This window comes from Meleagris gallopavo, chromosome Z (genome assembly GCF_905368555.1).
Source record: "Meleagris gallopavo chromosome Z, MGAL_WU_HG_1.1, whole genome shotgun sequence".
NCBI lineage: Eukaryota > Metazoa > Chordata > Aves > Galliformes > Phasianidae > Meleagris > Meleagris gallopavo.
Window position 1 is genome coordinate 51,901,042 of NC_139435.1, and position 20,693 is coordinate 51,921,734.

A 20,693-nucleotide genomic window follows, 5' to 3' on the forward strand; every position below is an offset into this window, starting at 1 on the left:
AACCTTGGTAGTAGTAGTAGATCAGGGCTTCAGCTATACATTTTGGTTATATGCTGAGTAGTGATGCTTTCATAGATGCAATCTGTGCAAGTGCAATACATAGAAAAACAGGTAAGTTATTTTCTTCTCTCAAAAACATTTTTTATGCAACTTCAGACTCTCCACTCCGGCACCATGCTCATGTGTCATCATTCTCCTTTCACATTCTCAACCTATTTTCTCCTCCTATCTTCACTCAATCTGAGATGTGTTTCATGTGCCTCAGCCACCTGCTTACTACCCAAATACCTCAATGACTTCCCTCTTTCTGCTGAGCTTGGGCTCCCTACTCCATCCTACTCTCTGAGCAGAAAATTTAAGTACTGAGATTGCCTAGGTATATGCAACAGATAGTGGGAGCATCTGGTAATGAAACTGGCAGTTGTGGTGGCAACATTTACACTAACAGTGTGTGCTCGTACAGAGGGTCTTTAACTTCTGGCTTAAGGCCACAAATGTGCAGTTGCAACCACAGGTCACTATGAAATGTTTCTATGCGTAGCAGATGCTTCCACGGTTACTGCAAGGAATACAACTTTATGGCACTTCAGTATTCACCTCAGCTATCATTTTCGCCCTTCTCTCCTTGCCTTTGACACAGCACTTCTTATAGTAAGAAATTAATTTCTTGCAGAAGAAAATTAAAAACAGAAATGAAAACAACTCTGAGTCCCCAGATACCCTAGTAACATTAAGATTTCCCTTTTTTAATTCCCTGGCTATCTTAGCATATGTCTACAGAACTATGATTAGCACAGAGTAGGGAAAAATGGTCAAACACTGAACTAATAGAGTTAACCATTTTTAATTCAGCTACAGCAGCATCACAATCTGATGTAAATCAAAAAAAGCTATGGAATAGTTTGTCTTTTCCGTAAGTTTGTCTTATCCCATGCTGACATTGCTAAGTTTTTGGAGGAAATATCTCAGGTAAGAAGGGCTTAGCACTCTGACTGCTGGGGATAGAACTTGTAATGAAGAGAAGTTTTGAGTGTCATGACATTTCTAGATCAGACAACTCAATGTATAGATAAAGCTGTACAACAAACATATGCTGCCAGCAAACATATCTTGCAGTGTAGATAAGAACAAATTTGCAGGCTACAAAAGGTCTCAGCAGAAGGTAGATTCATGTAAATTGAGTGGATAAAAGAATAGGATAAATTATCACAGGAAAAATTGCATAGGCTGAGTAGTGGAAATGTGTATACAGGTATTCTTGATGTGTGCATGAAGACACAATTTACAAATGTAATCGTAGTTGTTGTATATGCAGATGAAACCATTGCATGGACATATTACACAATAACTTGCTACAGGCATGCATAAATAAACACATCATGGTATTACTAATTTGTCCACATAATACTAATTGTATACAGGAAATGCAATCCTAAGAACCTGCTTAACTAGATGGTGGCAGTCCATTTATCCAGTCCACTCAGGGGCTACTTTCTGTTACTGTGGTTTGCTTTCAGAAAGTTAGGATTCATTTCCTTAGTAGCAGATAGGTTATCAGTATGTCTTGTACTCCAAACTGGAAATAAGAATGGAGCCGTGCAGGTAGGCAGACAACTTGGCCTAGTGAAACAGAGGGATACATGAGGGAGCTCCTGGAAGCACTGAGCAACATACTGTAACACAGCATGCTTCTGCTTTGCTTCTATCATCAGGCTGACTAGAGCCATGGAGGTTAGTCATGCTAGCAGAACTTACTGCCCTTATATCTTGCTCTGACTTCTGAACTAGCGAATAATTCTGTATATGCTACAAATTCTCTCTATATATATACAGAGCACAAGAGTGTAAGTATCAAGGACATGTTTGTTCCTCAGATTAGATCCGTAGTAGATTTCTGTTAACTCCAGTGTAAGTTAGAGAAGAATAAATTTCAGAACATATGAAATGTATATGTGGAGTAAGCCATTCTATGCTTTGGTGAGATGCATTTCATGTAAGACATTATCACTGTTGGGAAATTAAAATTATTACATAAAATATCAGTATTTTTTAGATTACACTACTCCTTTTACAGAAAGCTAAAGATCTGTTTCTACTGTAAGAACGCAGTTGAACGTGTCATTGTTATGCCCCATGAAAAGCAGCACAATATTTTTTTCAGGTCTTACGACTTATCTTATTTCAGTATTTTTATGAGTCAGGCAAGCTTCATCTCCCATGAGGAGTGAGAGCGGATTTCCCTAGGGCTAATACTGTACCTACAGTTGTTGGTTACCGGTATCCTATCTATGAAATAACAAAAAATGCCATGTCTTGGATGGCTACCACTGAAATACTGTCTTGGAGATAGATAAAAGACAGAAGAAAATAAGGAAGCATTCTCTCCAGTTTTCAGAGGGTTCTTACTTGCTGCCTGGTCAGTTGCTCACAGCTATGTAGAACAGATTTTGCTGTTCTACACGCGCTCTATTTTAAAGGCACTACTTGGAGAACAAACAACTACACTGTGGGAAGACTGATGACACAATCTGTCTCTGAGTGATTATTTTAACTTGCATCAGAGATATGTAAGATAGACCTAGAGATTTGTATTCATGGTTTCAAACTCTAATTGCTTCATAGTACTTTTAATTAAAACTGTACAAGCTCAATTATTTATGTATTTGACTAACCCACCCAATCTGACAAACCTGTGTACCTTAGGGAAATGTGCAATCCAAAGTACAAGTCAGAATAACCTCAGACAGATATACATGATGGCCTCCCTGTAATCACACTTTTTTTTCACAGCCCCAAGCCCAAAGCATACTTCACAGAAGCACTGCCTTGCTCTTCGCAGGCCATGTCATGTCCCCTTTGCTACATCTGCATCTGAAGGTTACCCTCTCCACACTTTTTTGGGAATCCAAACCTGTGTAAAGTGGGATTCGGCCATTCAGTATTTCAAAAAGGTCATCAGAATATAATTCACTTAAATCTGATATTTTGCCAAAGGCGTTCTTCTGCCTAGAAACACAGAGCCAGCTTCTTAATGGAGGATAACGACAAAAGGCAATGTCATTCCTGAAGTTCATCAGAGACTGTGGAAAAATTTGAAAAAGCCACACTGTTCTCATACAGTTCAGCTTTACATTAAAGACCTCCTCTATTTTTCTTTCCTTATGGTACATTACTAAAGATATTTTCTTGAAGACAGAACCTTTGTTTAAGTATTCCTCTCTCTTTTTCTACTTATTAAAAATCTGAAATCCTAATCCCCTGTTTGTGACATCACAGCAGGACTGCTGTGGAAATTATTACACTGCCAGAACTTGGAGGACTCTGACACCAGGTAGAGAATAAACAGGAGAGGCGGATGAACTCTTGGGAAACAAGGATCCCTTTTTATCCAAATATTTTCATTAAGAAAGAACAAGGGAAGGAAAGTATATGACATGCTTCTGAAGCCCAGCTGCTCTTCTAGCCAAGCATTCAGGATGATGAAGTGTGAAAAGGCCCTGTCACTCATAACAGAAAGGCTTTAGTGTTGGTTTTTGTCCCTTTTCTTTTCTTTCTATAATCTAAAGCTTGGGCTCCCATGATTTATTTACATACCTTGATTTTTTTTCTTTGAAGTCCACAGTAGCAGGAACAGCCACAGATAATCATTTGCTGCGTTAGGCTCCAAACTGACCTTCAAAAATTTCTGCCAAGGACACAGTATTGTCTGTTACCTTAAAAAATCCTGAGTTCTTCAAGATGTTACAAAAAAAATGTAGGCATTATAAGTTTTCTGACTTGTGTACTTTTATAACAACTTGTGTTTCAGAATTTTCCTGCATAACCATGACAGCTAGATACATACATCAGAGGAAAGCTGGCATTTTTATTTGGCATTTAACCCCAGGGAAGTGGGACTTCAGTGGAAACACTGAGTGTGAAGTGAAAGAGTGCAGGTTCTAGCCCCTCTGAGAAACTGTCTGCTGCTGTCTGATAATGGCCCATAGGGCAGACCTGGCAGATCAGCAGCTGTACTGGACTTCTACTGTGCGTGCATTTTGTTGATAAAAGAGAACCCACTGATCTGGCTCAGCAAGAAGACATCAACAGTTGTACGAAATAGGAATTTATAATAATAGGAAATATTATTTGAGGTACATAAGGGAGTGTCTGGTAATGGGAAGAATTTCTTAGATCAAGTGTATCCTTTTCATACAGACAGGTTTTGTAAAGAAGGTAAAACAGAAAAGAAATGTACAGACACATTTTTTTCTAAAATATTAATGAAAAGGAAGTGGAACATTTTAGGTAGGTTATGAGGCAAATAGCAGAAGAGATTGTAAAAAAAGGAACTAAGGAACTAAGGTTTTAACTAGTGCTGTCCAAGTGACGTTAAAGCACAAAAAGATTGTAAGAAGAGTTTATGACCAACATGTAATTTTCATAGCCAGGCAGCAAGGATTATTAATCAGACGTATCAAGTAGTTGGAAAGTACATGGTAAGTTTCACAGTGAAGGACTGCAGCTGCTTTGGAAGAGTTATCATTACAAGAAGAGATCATAATCAGTGTGGTCTAGACAGAGCTGTAGAGAAATCTGATAATTTACTCACTATTGCTCATGAAGCATAAGTTAGAAGATCAGATAAAATTGTTGCACACAGAACAAGAGGTAGCATTTTATCAGGAACTTTTGGCTCCTATTTCACGAGAGTCTTTCTAGTTGAAAATACAAATAAATAATGACAAATACACTTAGTTGGACAAAACTGTTAAAAAAATAATACAGATCTCATTATAAGTAATTGTCATGCAGTCATGTTTTCCAGCAGAATCACTGCTTTCTACATTTGAAATTGACTATATCAGGTACATTAGAAAGCAACAGTGATGAACCTAAAATGCTGAAGAAAGCTATCACATTCTAAACACAAATGCCTTTATATAATCTAAACCCGTGCTAGTAACGGAACTCTCTCTACAATTTTCACTCCAAGTTCCCAGGTGTGTATATAAGAAGGAATATAACTGTAATGTTTGCTTGAGCCAGCTGATGGAAATTACAAATCCAGATAGTGAAAGCAGAACAGAATGGAGCTAAACTAACCAAGTAGACCTCATAGACAAAAACTGGCTTTTTTTTTTATTATTATTTGTGTAGCTCACACATGATGCAGCCTGATGCCTGAGAGCTATGTAGGAGAAAAGGAGACATGGTATCATAGCTTCATCTATTTGTCCATGGAATAAGGAACAATAGTTCCATAAAGCTGAAAAGAGCTCCGTGGAAATCCTAGATGTAGAAAATGCAAGGACCACAAGGCAGAGTTCCTGCCCCCTCCTATGCATTTATATGGTATGAGAAATGCAGAAGTCATACATGAGTGTTCCAGACACATTCATCTATATACACAGTTTAAAGAAGTCTACAACAACTTTCATGTCATGATTAACTGATAGTCACAGCATAGGAGGTTCTTTGTTCACCAGTAAGTTCTGCTCTGAAAAATATATCTAAAAGGTAGTTTTGGTTTTTCTGTGAATAGTATTTCTCTTTAATCCATTTCACAGAGACTTGGTTTATGAATCAAGAGCTTTGTTAGTTGTATCTCCATTTCTATTTATTTGCCTGCTCATATTTCACCCAGTTTAAACCTTGAGTGGAGGGATAAATATTTCCCCTCTCAGCCTGGCTAAATAGCACAACAGGGACAAGTATGTTCTCCCAAACATACATAAAGAAGCAATACAGAGCATCCATGCTGCAAAGTTCACAGTGGAAGATTGTGTTTAGATCTCATATACATTTAAACGAAGCTGCAGGACTGAAGGAAGAAGACAACAGTAAAGAAAGACAAACATTTCTTTTGTATCTGAGGCACATGTAAGTATCATGTTTTTAGTTTCCAGCACCTGGTATTATTAAGAAAGAAATCAACATACTTTGGGAGGAAGAACACCTTGTGTGATAAACAGACTAGCTGCTTGCAGAGATTATCTTAATCAAAATTGTCCTTAACCTGTGTTAATAAACCCTGTAAACTGTCTCCTAATGCCTGATTATTTTGAAGCCAAACGAACTTCACTTTTCAGAATTCTGCACAATCTCTTTGAGGAATTCTTTCCATTCCCTTTATAAACCTTTGGACTACGTAAGAATTTCAGAAATAAACACTCTCCAAAACTCCGGATCTTCAGACAGAATTAATGTCTTGTACTTGCTACATTTGGTGATTCAGTATTGCCTTGAATTGAATGGATGCTTTTAGCACACTGTGTCTTGCACGTAACATTCACACTTATTGACCACACTACTCCAAAATTCTGTAGCCTTCACTCAGGGAAATAAATCATTTCCTGCTCAGGATAAAACAATTTTCATTTAAATAAAAACTGCATTAATTCCTGCCACATGAAATATCATGTATGTACATATGCATATTCATGTCTAAATTTCAAATATTCATATGAGATATCACAATAGAATATATAAATACACGTATAATAAATATAGAGTTGTATGACTACTCTTTATATGTAGCATAAACATCTATGTTTAGGTGTATACATACTTATTTGTTTTGTATAAACCACATACCTGATGATATAAGAGATAGCAAGCTAGAGATGTAAATAAACTTTTAAGATAGTCCTTTGCGATCACAGTCACACAATGTGTGCAATTAAGCATTTTGAATGATATGAAAATACATACCTAAAATAAGGTAAAATTGTAGGCATAGTTTCCACTGTTTTTAAGATGTAAAGCTAGAGGCCAGTTGTCCACAGACAGCTCTTCCCGAGGCAAGGGCAAAGTGGCTTGCAACAGGCCTCAGGTGCCTGGAAAAACAACTGGAGCAGTACCAATACTGTTTTATCCTGAAACATTTTTCCTTTTAAGGTCAGTGCTATTTGGAACAATGCATTTAAAGAGAACTTCACTAAAAATCTACCTACCAACATACCCTGCACCCTACTGCAGTGTAATGAACAGGTATTGTGTGGTACAGCTCATGTCAATATCTACTATGTCATTAATTGGTCAATGATCATTTTACTGACAATGTCCTTAGACCTCTACTGTGAGCTCTGAAATTGATGGATTCATTACATAATTGCTATAGAATAAAATACATAAATACTGTTCAATTTTTGTCTTTATGTTTTTCCTTCAATAATTAAAACAAAAGGGAAAGTATTTCTGTTTAAAAACCTGAGGCTGTATGGACCAAGTCCTGGAATACAAGACCTCAGCGAAGGGCACGTTATCTTATCACTTTTTTCTTTCTCAGATAAAGGGTTTTCATATATACAAAACTTACGCTATGAAGTGTGGTAGCTTAACCACGTGTCATGCACCTGCTTCACAATGTGCAGCTATTGTGGACAAATATGAATAAGTATAGAATTTCATATATTCAGAGAATGTGTTGTTGGAGGTTTAATTCTAACAGGATATGTCAGTGTAAACAGATGAAACAGAACTTAATAAACTTTGCTTAAGTAAGGGTGGAGAGATTGCTTGTTTGTTTTTGTTTTTAAATCTCCACGTCATACATATCAATATCCAGATCCAAACAGATAGGCTTTTTCATCATTTCTTTCTATTATGTTTTCTGTAAGTCACTGAGGTTAGAACTTCCTATCCTAATCTTCCTTAAACAAAGAAAAAATATTCTTAAAAAATTGCCAATTATTCTTCTACACACATAGGCTCTTGTACTAATTTTGGACATTAGTGTACTGATGTGAAACAAAGACAAATTAATGTCTTTTGTCTGTTATTTAAAAACATAAGCGGTTTCACGTAATTGTACTTCATCATATGCCATAATTTGATAGGATGCCCAAAAAAAGTGAAGCTTTTTTATTTTGTAACAGGTCAGCCAAAAATCTATATATTTTTACCAAAATTTTTAATTTCCTCTTCTCCCATTTTATGCTGCCTTGACATGCCTACTCATCAGTGCATATTTTATTCTGTTTCTAGGGAAAAGTAAGTGAAGCCTTCTACAGACAACTACCCAAAAGATTTTTTTATTTTTTTTCTCAAGTAACAAAATTACAGAAAAGGCCAAGTCATGTCTTACTATGTTACAGAATATTTTTGATGTGTATAAGAAGCAATTTTCTCTCATGGTTTTTAAAATTTAATTTTACCTGAGTTTGACTTTTTTTTAAGCCTCCTTTTCCCATCTGAAAGAAAGCAAGTACTCTTAAGTGACCTTCATGATAGATCAACGTGACCTACTCTTTGATCTCTGATAAGCCTGAAAAAAACACACCTACAATTACCTTCTTATTTTGTAATTCAGCTCCTTCTGAACAATTTGTCCATAATCAACAGGAAAGCTTGCCTGCAATATCACCTTCCAGTTTAATCTCAACAAGTGTATAACTTTTTTATTGTTGTTTACTGAATAATTGTGTAGAAACATTCTACTTTAAAATTATAATTTGCTTATACAAAGCTTGATTAAAACCAACAACAAAAACAAACAAAACAGATTGTCACCTTGATTAAGGGCTCCACTGTAGCATCAGCGGCTGTGCTATTTGTATACTTTCACTTTTAATATGGAAAAGTACCATTTCCAGATATCTATTTGTGTTTGTATACTGTAAATATTGCCATTTGACTTTTTCATTCTTATATAAAAAGCAGTTCCCAGGGGTGTTTGGACAAGCAGACCTTAGTTAAATCTCTGTTTTTTTTTTGTGAACTTTTATTCTAAGAACAAATATTTTTTTCTGATAAGACAGTTGTTTTTCCTACATCCAATTTTGTGCTGTCTATGTCAGATACTGTGTATAGGTATCTGCAGGGCCTTCAACTTCACTCAGAAGACTTGTGAGACAGTAATATACTAAGAATTTATTAATCAACTATTTACTTTCCCAGCAGCAACCAGTATGTCTTTATCACATTCAGCTGTAGTCAGGCTCATCCTAAGGTTTTTGACTGATTGACTAAAAGAAGTATTCTACAGATAGATATTTTTTCAGTATGACTGAGAAAAGCATTTTTACTTGTGAATGCAAAAGCCTGATCAAAGATTTCTTTTTCAGTGGTTTTTGTTCTTTGATACAAGCACAGTGTCTTTATGCTCTCTCTTCATCCTAGAATACATCTTACTGTATCAACATTTCCATTGAATGCTATTATGTCTACTCACTGCAGCCAAACTTATATTTGATTTAGACTTCTGAGCTCCATCAATAAACAATTTGCTGGATTTATGACTGCAGCAAATGTTTCTGCTTCTCAAGGCAAAGATAACCTTAAAAAAATGCATCCCAGAATCTTGAAACAAATAGTAATGAAATAGCTATTTAGGCCAGGGGGAACTCTGCTTTTTGTTTTCTTTTAAGCTTATGTTTTCCATCAAAATTGTCTTTGTTATCTTCTTTCCCATCTGCTCCCAAAGTATAGGAACAAAAGTCCCCCTGCTTCAGAAAATTGCCAGTATTAAAGCACTTGCTTAAATGCCACTGAAGTCAATGGGATTAGTTACTTGTCTTCATGGGCCATGTCAAATCCCTTGTGGCTATCTTACAGCCAACATTTTGTTCTTTCCTGGAGTTGGTTTTTGTTCAAAAGCCAGTTAACCTTTTGCCTTGACCTGCATGCCCTTATAACTCTTGTCTCAGGCCTGTTCAAACCATACTAGCATTTCTCTTTTTTACCTACTTTTCTCATGCCTCACTTATATTTGAGTTGGGTGAGGTTTTGACACTATGGTCAATGCCTCAAAACGGTTAACTGTTTCCGCTAAGCACTGATAGCTCAAAGTATCAAATTTTGGATATAAAATGAAAACTTACAATAACATTAATAGAGAAAATAACAGTTCAGTTTGAAGGGATCTTCAGAGATCATCACATCCAACTGCCTCACGTTTGCACTTCACAACTTCCTTAAGTCACCCCTAAGTACATAGTGAGTTCAGGTCTCAGGATATAAGATTTCAGAGTTTACACTGTTTAATTACCACCTGCAAATATAAGTTCAAAATTTACACTGTTTATGCAGAAATGCAGTAATGCTCTAGCCTAGCACAACCAAAGCAGAAACCTATGTTCAGCCTTCTTTATTTACATGACAGCTTTATTGAAACAAATCATAACAATACAATCCACACGTTGATTTCAATGTCTATTTCAGTGATGAGTTATTGACAAGTTTGTCAAGTTTGTCTCTTACAAGAAGTACTCATAGTGGGTGTTCGCAACTTAAAAAAACATGTTGCATTATTACCTTTGCAACATATCTTGCATCCCCAGAACGGGGACAAAGCAAGTACATTTCTCATCATTGGCATTATTCTCTGTACCAGTTCACTAAAGCATAGAATCATAGAATCACAAGGTTGGAAACGACCTATAAGATCATCTAGTCCAACCGTCTTCTCATTACCACTGCTACCACAAGCCACTAAACCATATCTCGCAGCTCCTCATCCAGACACCTCTTGAACACTGCCAGGGACGGCAACTCCACGACCTCTCTGGGCAGGCCATTCCAGTGCCTGACCACTCCCTGAGAGAAAATAACTGCCACTACTTTAACAACTGTGGTTCATCTACATATCTAGTTCCTTTACTGTATCAGAAAACAGATATAGTGAAGATTTTCATAATAAATGTGGAGTTGTTCAAACTTTTAAAAGAACTTTTTATTTTAAAGCCTTTACATGACTTCCCCAAAGCCTAGATTAATAGGCATTTGGATACTTCCTGGAGCTCTGATTGCAGTAATAAATACAATGAATACAATACAATTTTTTTCCCCGCAAAAAATAAAGTTTGGAAAGGAGGAGCCATGTGTCATCTGTTCTCAGCAGTCAGAACTGTCTTTCCAATGCAAGAGAAAGCTCTCTTCTCTACTACTCAGCCCTTTCCTTTCTTGCTTTTACTTTTCTTCAGGTTTTGAGAATTACTTTTTTGTAGAACCAGATGAGATGACTCAAATGCTGTCATTAGTCCTCTGCTTCTGAGTAAAAGCATCAACATCAAGTAAGCAAAAAAAAAAAATTGCAATCCTGTGCAAAATCCTCTACAGGAGATTCATCAGCTTCTTATCATGGTAACACTTTTTTTTCCAGCTCACATTTTACTGTGCTTTCTTACTATCCAGTTCCTTCAATGACAAGTTTGCAGCTTAATTCAGGAGCAGGAGGCAACTGGCTAAATTGGCAGCATTTCAAATATATTCCTTGAGGTTTTAGACCCTAACTCTTGTTCTGTGCCACGAATGGCTGAAGACGGTTATCACATCTGGGGCAGATGGAGTTTGATATTCTCCTTCCAGTTGATACAACCCACACCTTTCCTCTGAGAGACTTCCTACAAACACTGGAAAAACAAGAACAAGACATTAAATTTCTAGAAAAGAAGGAAAGGAAAGGAAAGGAAAGGAAAGGAAAGGAAAGGAAAGGAAAGGAAAGGAAAGGAAAGGAAAGGAAAGGAAAGGAAAGGAAAGGAAAGGAAAGGAAAGGAAAGGAAAGGAAAGGAAAGGAAAGGAAAGGAAAGGAAAGGAAAGGAAAGGAAAGGAAAGGAAAGGAAAGGAAAGGAAAGGAAAGGAAAGGAAAGGAAAGGAAAAGGAAAGGAAAGGAAAGGAAAGGAAAGGAAAGGAAAGGAAAGAGAAGAAATTTCTTGGACAAAGGAAAGGAAAGGAAGAGAAAGAAAGGAAATCTTTTAGAGCATAATGTATCGTGAGTTGTTCTCTCCTCTAAGAAAACCAAGGAATAGCAGCTTGGGAACTTTTTGGATCAATGTATTGTTTTTAGATAATTCTTTGTTTTGAGATTTTGAGCAAGTGCAGGTAATGTTTGCCTCAAAACAAGTGTAAGACAAAAAATACTACCTCAAGAAAAATAAAACTCTTAAGGAAAAAATAAGAGCATTACCCAGCCCCTAGTTCTGGGGATGAGGGGACCATTCCATTTGACTATATTATTGGCCTATCTAAATACTCCTCAGTTTTGAGCTGAGCAGTCTGCCCTTTCCAAGAGTCTGCATTTTATGTTCAGATTAATATCTACAGAATATATTAAAAATGATGAGCTGAGAATTTTCTCCCTGAATCCACTGAAAGCAACCCAACACCCAAGAAGAAATCGTATCTAACAAGAGAAAGAAATTCAGCAGACAAAAATTGAACTGAATACCTTCTAGTTTATATGATGCTATTTCTGGGCATTGATCATTGATTTGGCTATACTGTAGAATAAAGATTCTCCTTCGAGGCAGGGGGAAAAAAAATAGAAGAAGAGAACTACTTATGTAATGCTTCAGGACCAGTAATTGTGTTGTGGTTTAACCTGACAGCTGGCTCAGCACCGCATAGCCGTTCATTCACTCCTCTCCTTTCCAGAGGGATGGCGGAGAGAATCACAAAACAACAACAACAACAAAAATACCAACAGAGTAGAACTTGTGGTTGAGATAAAACTATTTACTAAGGTAGAGAAAAAGAAAAGTATAATAATTATGATAAATACATGTATATATGCATATAAGAATGTATATGTTTATATGAATGTATATAACACGTAATGCACAAGGAATAGCTCTCTATCCCCTCACTGATACCCCGTTAGCCCCCCCAACAAATGGAAGAGAATGAGATGAGCTCCCACCACCTTCAAAACTCCTTCCATTTGATATGGTACAGAATATCCCTTTGGCAAGTTTAAGTCAGCTATCCTAATTCTGTTCCCTCCCAGCTCCTTGGACCCTTTGCTATGAATGACCTTAGCTCTGTATAACTCTGCCCAGCAGCATTTATAAACATCAGTGTGTTATCAACATTGCTTTTCTCCTAGAACCAAAACACAGCATCATATCTGATGCTCTCAAGGAAACAACTCTGTTCCAGCAGAAACTGAGACATTACATGGAAATTAAACATCAGAGATAGGGAAAATACAGCAAATCTAGAATTCAGATACTATACCTATGGCAAAAAGGGCAGTTCTTCAACATTGCACACAGTCATGAGTTTGAGTAAGATTTCAGTTTCAAATACAAAGAAAGACTTCTGTGCCTCAGTATTTTTCTACATTTTCTAATAGTAGTAACCAGCTAGTCTAATAAAATATACTACCTTTCCCCAGCCATTTTACCCTGTCTAGTATTTCTACAGCATCACAGTTACAACAGCTGCGTTACTGAAGAGATATCATTCAAATATCTCATTCCATTTATGTTCAAGGGAAAGTTCAATCTTCTCTCTCTAAAGGAGCATAAGAGCTAAGTGCAATCTAACAGTACCTATATGCACCTGCATTAAACCAATTTGTATTTCTGGGTAAAGAGAAAATTCTCTTGCCTCAATTTCTGTTTTGATGCTTTATATTTCTCCTTCTGGCTTATGTGACAACAGTAAAGAATCCCTGGCAGGGGTTTTCTGGGATTCTCCTGCTTCTGCCTAAGCACCTCTGTCAGTGCTAAGAGGAGGCAGAGGGAAGTGCCTATGGATGACCAATACTGCTCCTATCAGCTCTGCCAATATTTTATGCTGTAGATACAGACAAACAGAAAAATGATGTCTGCCCCATATGGCTAACGTTCCAGTGATATTGCTGCAGTACCACAAAAATGACAGGAAAATTGCAGGAAAATCAGAATGGACGCAGATGCTAAGGGATGAAGACAGTAGTTTTTACATTTCTCAGCTAAGAAGAATGGATGATGGCAGAAGCGATGGCAGAATCACACAGAGCAGGAGGCAGGCAGCTGTCTCCTTGTCACGGCTGAGGTCATCACCAGCAGGCAGGGGAAGTGGCAGGAGCAGCAGGTGCTTCTGAAAATCCTCCTGGCATGCTGCCGCTGTCAGATGTTTGCCCAATCATGCTGCATGAGTCCATGACACCATGCTGCCAGCACACAAGAGACAAGTGTTTTAATGAAATAAAGTGCACTAGTCAGAAGTTGTTTTCTTCGGAGACCTGGGGGACTTGACCTAAGGCACAGAGGAGATAGCTGCAGATTCCCAGTGATTCCATGAGCTTTGAATCAGCTCCATAAACTGTGGGAAAGAAATGCACAGAAGAAATGTCACCCAATGGCTGGCCTGGGAATTTACTCTCCCAGGCATTATGATTGTCACTGACCTTCAGTGAGACAAGCTGCAGCATTTCAATGCATTTGTTTTCAGTCGATCTGTTTTATTTACTTCCCTGGAGGGCAAATCTCTTCTGACAAAACATGGGAGAGGTGCACAAAGGAGAAAAGGAGTTTCACAGGAATAACATCTCATATGAGAAACAGTGTTAATGTCACTGCATAAAACATTTGTACATTCTGAAGTTAATTGTGGAGGTAGACAATTGTTGGTCTCAGTGAGGACTATTCATGCGCAAATATGGCAGAGAATAACCTGATTTTATTCCCTACGTGTGCAACTCAGATCATCCCTGAACTCCACTGAGCAGAGAGGTGCTAAAATGATTTGCTCTATCTAAACAGCAGGTCTGCTGGGGAAATAGGCATCTAAATAATGGGGATACAAAGTGTGCTGCCTGGGGCACCATTTCTCATGCTGAAATATCAGAAGCAAGTTCATTTCTGTTTTTCCCAGGTGTATCTATGCACAGATTGCTGTGTATAGTTCATTACAATAACTTTTTTTTTTTTGCATAATTTACTCTAAATTTGCACTTAATAAAATGGGGCAATAATAATTATATATTATATTAATTATATAATTATGATAATTATAATAATTATCATTACCAGGAACAGTAAAGAAGCCAGAACAAATTTAACACTAGCTATTTAAAATAACGAGTTAAGGTTTTGTTGAGAGGAATTCCTTCCTATGATTTATAAGTATCAGTGAAATTCTTGAGATTCCTTTAAAATGTGTATTGCACTGTCAAAATGTAGTAGGCACTTTTTTATACATAAATTCAGAAGTGCACCCTGTTGTGTATTGTCTGACAGCACCAATTTACTAGCACACATTTACAAAGATTTTCTGATCTCTCTGATAACTCGAATACTGAATGAAGAATTAAAATCTTCAATCAGTGTCTTTTATTCCAAAGCAATAATCACTGTTTCCCTGCATAAACATCTGTACAAGAAAATGGCCTCTGTTAGCAAAAAAAAAGATCAATTACTCTGCTGTTGAAATTTTCTGTATAGCATTCTGTTAAGTACATGATTTTTTTGCCACATGAATGCACGGAATAATTGCTGATACCTATAGCTCTTTATGCAGATAAGGGCATTATACAATATTTTCAACAAAATGGTTTGCATAGTATTAGGAGAGAACATCTGCATGTTTGTGCTATAAAAAAATTGGATATTTAGAAAATAATTGACTCAGAAATGCCTTTTTATAGTCTCATTGATTACATTTGTTCTTCAGAAATACAACTTTAACCATACTGAATCATAGTTCAGCCTAATCAATTTTTATTTTCACTTTACTAGCTACTATTTCCTAGTTTTTTACGTTCATCCTCCTTTAGTGAGATCACACGAAGGTGCCGTTCAAACTGTTGTATCAGAAACAGGAAATAACTTTGGTCACAAAAATTTGGTCACAAAAAAAGGAGACAGTGAGCTTCTAAATGCCGAAAGTTTCCTTTCTAATGTATTTCCAACAATGCAAATACACATTAGATTATTTTAAAACACTCTGTGAAGTATATTCAGTGGCTCCTGCACTGTCACACATTCTGTCGGTTCTGATGTGTTTACATCAATGTAATCACACACAGAATGCAATGTTACTGTAAAGCTGATGTGAGATTTAGTACAGATCTTTTTATTTTTAAGTGTTAGAGACCTTTTCTCCCTCTTTTTTTTTTTTTGTTTTGTTTTGTTTTGTTTTGTTTAACTCGTCTTTAACTTTATTCTCTCTTTTTTTTTTTCCCCCAAAGTTTGCTTTGCCTTAGGCTTAAGTTCAGTTTGGACAGCCTGAGCTGAGAAAAAAAAGGCTAAACAAACACTGTTCGTCTCCTTTTGAAAGTTATTCAGGCACCAGGGGCTAGGTCTTGATTAATGCTCTCTTTTGAAGCCATTGTTATCTAAGCTCTTATACAATTTGTTCTGAAATTTTCCTTGTTTTCAAAGGTAGTGCTGAAAACTCAATGAATTTAACACAAAGAACTACTGTAACAAAGTAAGACTGTGTCCACACTAAGAAAAGGAATAAAAATGAACTATGTCGTATGCTGCCAGTGGATTTCACTGTTATGGGAATATGTGAACAGTAAAAGTTTGGTTCAGCTTACTAAACACAGACATCCAGTGACATCTGAGATACCCCAGGATTTCCCACACTGCATTCACATGCAAATTCAAAAAAGGCATCAGAGTTCCCTAGTTTCTTGGGGTGTCATATCCAACAGCTCTATGCAAACTGTCCAGTACCTGAAATGACATGAGAGGGCTTTCTTGAGACAATTGCATCAAGCCCTAAGTGTCTGTGTATCCTGTCACCTAGTTCACTGACACACAAACTAGATTTACTGTTTGCTAATAAGGGACACATTTAAAATGAATTGTTTTAAGCATCTTCTGGAATTTCTGTTCAGTCTGAATTTTGCAGTCTGCAAAGCATGAATGTAAGAATAGTGAAGCCCCAGCACCTTCATGCCACGTGCTTTGTTATGCTATCTGGCAAATTATAGCACATTCCCATGGTGACAAAACTAACCATGTAAAAGCCAGAAGTCCAAATCATCTACTATATAATTAGATACAGACTCCATGACACTTGCAATGCTCCTGTTTCATATCATGTGCACTGATTGGTAATGAATTCATTTGGGTCTTAATACAATTACTAAATGTAAGTATTGCAGGCTCGATCAACATTTTCAAGACTAGGTTACATCTGTTTCATAACCAACTTCCTAAACATATGCAGCACAAAAAGCGAAAGATTCTGAACAGTTTAGTTTATATGACAGAATATACTTTTTCTCTTGGATGGATCTAGTGCTTACTTTATACTTGCTATAGTATTTGTTACAAATACTAGGAATACATTTTGCACTTTTGCTTTGGAACGAGAGTTTCCAAGTGAGCTGTTTCCATCTTGCATATGAGAAAGCTTCTTTTGAGACAGTGTTTGAAATATAAAGACAAAACTCAGCGTCTGTTCTGTAGCTGACACCAATATAAAGTCTTCAATCATTAATTAGGATGGGAGATCATTACGTTTAGCAAACTTTGTCACTTTGTCCAAGTCACTATGACAAATGACTATGACTTATTTTTCTGTTTTCTTTATAGCCAGCTCGCTTACACCTCTGCTGTTGACTCCCTCCATGCTATCAGTCTTACCTTACAGGTTCTAGCATGCTTTTTGCCCACCACATCAACAAGCTTATCCTTGGCAATCTACCTCCAGGTAAAGTTGATCAATTCATCCCATTCTTTTTTTATGGCTACAAAGTTGACCAATTCTCAGAGCTCCAGTTCTACTTCAGTAAACTTTTTGAGACTGTGTTCTGATGTACAGTGTTGGTTTGTACTGCTAACTACTAGCGGGATTCAGCATGACTTTAGAGGGGTCACTTAAGGACAAACAATAATTGAAATGCCTACTTTTTTCTGTAGCTGGTTAATTTTATATTTAAAGACACTTAAATTTTGATTTCTGTGTGCTAATGTTACAGTGATTATACTGACCCCTAGGGGTATGCTTTTTTGTCATAAAGTTTTTATATTTCTTAGCTACAGAGCAGTGAGGCAAGGGCAGCATTCTGCTTGGATTGTATAATATAGAACTATATTTCTACTTCCTTTGGATATTGCAGTTAAAAAATAAGACATAAGTGATTTCAAAAGTGTCAAGACACGGAAAAGCACATAATGACTGTGCTCATAAATCACAGAATCACACCATAGAATCATAGAGTGATTTAGGGTTAGAAGGGATGTTTAAGATCATCTAGTTTCAACACCCCTGCTACAGGCCGGGACACTTTCCACTACACCAGGTTGTCTCAAAAGCCCATTCAGCCTGGCTTTGATTGCTTAGAGGGAAGAGGCACTCACAACCTCAAAAGGCAACCTGTTTCTGTGTCTCATCACCCTCACAGTAAAAGATGTCTTCTCAGTATCTAGTCTAAATTTACCTTCTTCCATTTTAAAACCATTTCCTCTCATCCTGTCGCTACATGCCTTTACAAAGAGTCCCTTCCCAGCTTTCTTTTAGGCTCCCTTCAGATATTGGAATACCCCTACAGCCTTCTCTTGTCTAGGCCAAAGAGTCCTGGCTCTCTCAGCCAGTCCTCAGAGAGGAAGTGCTCCAGTCCTCTGATCGTCTCTGAGGCCCTCCTGTGGACCCACTCCAACAGCTCCATGTCCTTCTTGTGTTGTGGGCTCCAGAGCTGGAAGCAGTACTTCAGGTGAGGTCTCATGAGAGCAGAGCAGAGGGGCAGGATCACCGCCCTCGACCTGCTGATCACGCTTCTCATGATGTAAGTCAGGATACAGATGGCCTTCTGGGCTGCAAGCGCACATTGCCAGCTCATGCTGAATCTTTCATCAACCAACACTCCCAAACCTTTCTCCTCAGGGCTGCTCTCAAGCCATTCTCTACGCAACCTGTATCTGTGTTTGGGATTACCTCAGTCTAGATGCATCAAGTAAGACAATATACAGCAGTACCTTCAGCAAGAAAAGCTTTGGACAAAATCTGTATACCTTGAATGCCAAGTAGAAGAAGTCTTATAATAAGAACTGGTGCTATTCTTAAAACTTTTTACTGTAGATTATATTCATTCTGCTACATTCATGAGAATAATGCCACTTTTGTTCCCTCTGAAAATCATTAGCAGCTTTTTTTCAGGAAAAGGACTCAGACAACTTTTTAGTGACAGCTGTCAAAGATATGCATTTATCCTATACAAAGACAAACCACTTTATTTAAATGATGCAAAATTGGCCTCTGAACTATTAAATCAATTCAATATACCAAAATGCTGCATCCTGACAATATAAATGTTTCTAAAACTATTTTTGGCATGTTTATAACACTGTTTATTGTGCACCATCAGAAAATGCAACCAAAAAAATGAAACACGATGGCATTAATGCCTCTTAGCAGTATAAGTTTTTCTAGGAAAATGCATAATATTAACACTGCACCAGTAGGATTTCATGTAAAAACAGTTGGTCAGAAAATGAGGAAGTGAATGCTATACCTATGGCTTGGAAACACACTGAGGCTATGTTTAATTATATCATTGTATTCAAATGCATATAATTCAAATTTTTAACACAGACATATATATAATGTCTTTGCAGATGAGCTCTACTTTTTATTTGTACTAATGAACAGACAATTGGCAACCCACCAATTAAAGATGAGTAAAAACAATTTTCAAGTTATCTCAATTTCTAACAAAGCAGAAAAATCTTTTGGACAATCTTCATGGATTCTGATTCTCACTATGTCTAAATCTTTCTCTTATGGTGCACATAGTTAGACAACTTTGACAAATTTTACCACCAGTCCTCTGCCTGCAGTAACAAGACAGAACCTAACAAGGCCCAAAATGTTACTGTCTAAATTTGGAAAAGCATGCTGGCTTCATGCCCAGATTAAATGCTCTCAGTTTCTGCTTTCAGTTGTACATCTGGAATCACCAGGTAATCAGGAAATCCGTTCATGGAAAATGAGAAATCCTATATTCTTCATCTCATTTAACGGGGAATTCCACTGTGGAAAAACATACTAGCTAGATACATTAATACTCAATACATAAAATTATATATATATATATTTTAAATGAAGATTCAAACCAAGAAAATTTAAATAAAAGGCAGAAACAAAATGAGAGGATAACTCTTAGCTGTCAGGTAAATTGTAGTTTACTATGGTAACATGATGGAATCTTACGTATTGTATAAATCGCATGTGAGACAGCCTCAGGTATCAGAGATCATTGCGTGTAGAGAGGAATGCAGAATTCCAGACAAGAACACGTCTCATTTTGCTCACCAAATTAAAATCCCTGGTCTTCCCTCTTCAGGTTCCTTTTATGCTGCTTCTAGCTTCCCTTCTGTTTCCTTCAATCCCATAAAAACTTTGAATATAAATTATTTTGCCTCTTAAATTTTATTTGAGGAACCTCTGTTAGGAAGCTATTCTATAACAACCTATCTCCAAGGAGAAATGTTATTATGTTAAGTATAAATGAGGATTTCTGGTCAGAAAAGGACTCCAGAAGCCACTCTGTGAAAGTTTTGTTAAGTATTGGAGTAACCTAGAAAAGCAACACCCCTAGCTATTTATTTGCAGTATTTTACAGAGATTCAAGGAGATGATGCTCACTTTCTGGTAGAAAATTGACTATAACTTCTTTACATACACAATGTCATTTAAAAAAAAAAAAAAAAAACAGGTATACAGTCATACTGAATCTCCATTTGGCAAAAGTCCTATTAGAGCTGCTTTTGCAGTAAAATAAACTCATGCATTCATCAAAAGAGTGAAGAAGAACTACTGCACAAGTACTGCACTCTTAAAATTCATTCATAGTTCTTTTTTTCACTCTCTGTAAACACAGGATGAATTCAGTGCATAGTTCTAAACATTACGTTGCTAGGTAGTGCTTAAAACCAATTCTCTGTGTTTCTGTATCCCAAATAAGAATTAATGATCAACAGACACAACGTAATGAGCAGCTTGAAAGCTGTTCTCCTTAACTGCCTATGGAGCTAAAGGAAGACACCATG